This window comes from Urocitellus parryii, chromosome 1, assembly GCF_045843805.1.
Source record: "Urocitellus parryii isolate mUroPar1 chromosome 1, mUroPar1.hap1, whole genome shotgun sequence".
NCBI lineage: Eukaryota > Metazoa > Chordata > Mammalia > Rodentia > Sciuridae > Urocitellus > Urocitellus parryii.
In genome coordinates, this window is record NC_135531.1 from 32,545,416 (window position 1) to 32,549,135 (window position 3,720).

The 3,720-nt window shown below is 35.9% G+C and overlaps 1 pseudogene; it reads left to right on the forward strand.

The window, feature by feature from the left end:
- The first annotated feature begins 2,129 nt into the window (after positions 1–2,129).
- LOC113178382 (ribosomal protein uL30-like pseudogene) lies at positions 2,130–2,891 on the forward strand (annotated as a pseudogene).
- The last annotated feature ends 829 nt before the right edge of the window (positions 2,892–3,720 follow it).

The following is a 3,720-nucleotide window of genomic DNA, read 5'->3' on the forward strand; positions in this document are numbered from 1 at the left end:
GAAAAATAGTATTTAGAGATATGTATGGTTATAGTTTTCATTTTCATCATCTCTGTACCTGATTAGTGAATTTTAACTGGAGTAATCAGAATAATCTACATGATTTGAACAATGCATTTATAAAGTCAATATTAAATTTTGAAAGAGCATTGAGCCATTTTCCACATTTGTATCAGGTGTTTAGGGAGTGTCCTAATCTTTGATGTTCTTTTTATCATGAGGATCTGTATCAGGTCATCAGCAGAGCTTTAGTTTAATGGTTTAATGATAGTAATTTCTATTTGCTACTGACAGGATGCATAGCCAAGATACCTTTATGGTCACCTTCTGGAATGGCAAAATGCTTCCAATAAATGTAGAATTTATGAGGAAATAATGTCTAGTATGGCATATGGCTCATTTTGGTGTTCCTGGAAATCTCTCAAGTGGACATTCCTTCATACTCTGTTCAAGCCAAGGGCAAAATGGAAATTACAACAAATAACAGGACAATTCCATTACTTCTAAAGAGATGGATCATAACAGGGACATGCTCTAAGAAGGACTCAAACTAGGACACACATCCCATTAAAGTAAAACTTGGTATGAGGTTAAATAAATCAATGGATATTTCAAATTTTTTGGTGTTTTGTGTAACAATTTGTAGTAGAAAAGGTGATTTCAAATTAAAAAATTTAATTTCTACAACAAAAACAGCTTTCAATATCTTTGACCTGCCATACACTGGATTTCTGGGTTCAAGATAAATACATAATTGCTTCTGAAAGGAAGTAACTTCAAGGTTTTTTATTTAGACTAGCCTGCCTGCCATCTGACAAATACAGCAGATTACAAAATCAAGAGAAATGGTGTGACTATGTCCTATTCAATGTTAAAATATAACTTTTAGAATTCAAAAAAATTCATCAAAACATGAATCATGACATACAAATCACACAGTAGATGATGCAGCTGTGTTTTTCAAAAAAAATTAATTTGACCTTTATTTTATTTGTTTTTTTATAAATTTATTTATTTATTCTACTTTGTTATACATGACAGGACAATTTATTTCAATCCATACTACACATATATAGCACAATATTTCATGTCTCTGGTTATACACAAAATAGAGTTACACCATTCCTTTCTGCATACATGTACTTAGGGTAATGATGTCCATCTCATTCCACCATCTTTCTTATCCCCATGCCCACTTCCTTCCCCATCCTCCCTATTGCACTATCTAAAGTTCCTCCATTCCTCCCATGTTCCCCCAACCCCATTATGAATTAGCATCCATATATAAGAAAAAAACATTAGACCTATGGATTTTGGGAATTGGCTTACTTAACTTAGTATGATATTCTCCAATTTCATCAATTTACCTGCAAATGCCATGATTGTATTCTCTTTTAATGCTGACTATTATTCCCTTGTGTATATATGCCACATTTTCTTCATCCATTCATCTATTAAAGAACATATAGGTTGGTTCCACAATTTAGCTATGCATACAATTTGCTGGAATAGAATTTCAAGTCTCTCATCCTCTCTCTCTCTCTCTCTCTCTCTCTCTCTCTCTCACACACACACACACACACATACACACACACACACACACCATACTCTAGGTGGAGAAGTTGTAAGTTAATTTAATAAAGTTGAAATTAATATAAATCATAAAAGATTTTGAATACTCTTCCCTGTAAAATTTTTCCTTAGCATCAAATAGATAAGGTTTGGAGATACATTTACAAAAAGAATAAAACCAATGTTATTGTTTTTGGTTTACATGAATAACTTATGGACTATTCAATAAACAATTACGTAATATATCTGATCAGTAGCTATTACTGAGAATCAAAGGGGTATAACAAAGGGGGCACAGATAACCATCTATGACAGGTATAATCAGTTTTTAATTCCTAAATAATTCTCTTTTTGTGATAATTCACCCTTAGAGACCCTCACATATATAATTTCTACTTGAATAGTGGAACTGCAGAGTTTTTATTTGTGCAGAATTCATGTCAGTACTGGTTCAGGAAATGTGTAGTCCACCTGAGGTTTAGACATGAGCATCCTGCTGCAGGGCACTCAGGGTCAACGAAATGGTGCTTTAAAATCACTTGTTCTTGCACGTGAGCTGTAATTGCAGCACTGGAAAGATGGTGGAGGAAGAGCAAAGAAAAAAGACCCCTTTGGTTCCAGAAAATCTCCTGAAAAACAGGAAGGCTTATCAGGCCCTCAAAGCTACCCAGGCAAAGAAGGCACCTTTGGCAAAGAAGGAGAGAAAAGGAAAAGAATTCAGATTTAAGAGACTAGAATCATTCCTACATGATTCCTGGCGGCAGAAAATTGGCCACATGTGCATCAGAAGACTGGAAGTGAAAACTCATGCTTTGGAAGTACCTGATAAACATTCCTTGGCCTTTATTGTATGCATCCAAAGGATTGATGATGTGAGTTTACTGGTGCAGAGGACCATTGCAAGACTTTGTCTGAAGAAAATATTTAGTGATGTCTTTGTTAAAGTCACCCCCCCAAAGCCTAAAAATGCTACGAATAGTAGAACCTTATGTGACCTGGGGGTTTCCAAATCTGAAGTCTGTCTGGAACTCATCTTGAAACATGAACAAGCAAGGGTCAAGAATAAGACCATCCCCCTGACAGACAACAAAATGATTGAGGAGCATCTGGGGAAGTTTGATGTCATTTGTCTGGAAGACCTCATTCATGAAATTGCCTTCCTGGGGAAGTATTTTTGGGACATCTCTGGATTCTTGTGCCCTTTCCATCTTTCTGTTGCTCATCATGCTACCAAAAATAGAGTGGGTTTCCTCAAGGAGATGGGCTTACCTGGCTATCGGGGTGAATGCATCAATCAGCTCATCCGCCAGCTGAACTAAACCCAGAATATCTGAAAGCTGTGAAGGGGAAGCATGTGTTCTGTTGAATGGAATTGTTTTCAAGTATCTTCACAGAAGATTATTTTCTGCCTTAAGAAACTGTAAGGAAGGAATTGGGGAAGAGACAGTAGGTTATGATCATGGCAGGCACCTCTCATTACAGCCCAGTTTCAAGGAAAATTGTTTTCCACGTTGACCACCTCTGCTCTGCGGTTTAATATTGGTGAATGAATAACCCAGGCATGTGTACAAGTCTCCCTAAGCCTCTTGAAGCAGTGGACCAAGTCCAGGGGCATACTTGAATCTAGAGGTCTCAAGAGCCTTGTTTTGAAAAGACTTAAAATACTTGGGAAAAAAGCACAAAAGCCAAGTTAAAAAAATCACTTGTTCTAGGCATAAATTTTGGCTTGGAAACTTACTATTTGGCATAGAAAAAATAAATTAACCCCTCCATAGAACCAAAATTGTAAGTAGGGGTAGAACATTTAAAGTAGGTGACCTGAATGGGAATTTGGCTTTAGCCAGTATGTGCAAGGGAAAATTGAATAACATGGTTGGGAAAATGTCAATCAAGTCCTGTGGCAGAAAGCAGCTTCTGGAAAGAAGATATTTGACTCTTGTCCTATGTTTACTAGTGTAGCCTTAAAATTCATTAAGCAAGACATAAATAAAGCAATGGAATATTAAATTTTATAAAGATGTACAAAGTAGATGGAATCTGAATATAATAAAAATAGTAATGACATCTGGAAGAGACAGTTGCATTGAACATATGTGTTTAATTCCATTCCCCTGTAAGACTCACTAAAATAACAATAAAGGCATAAAA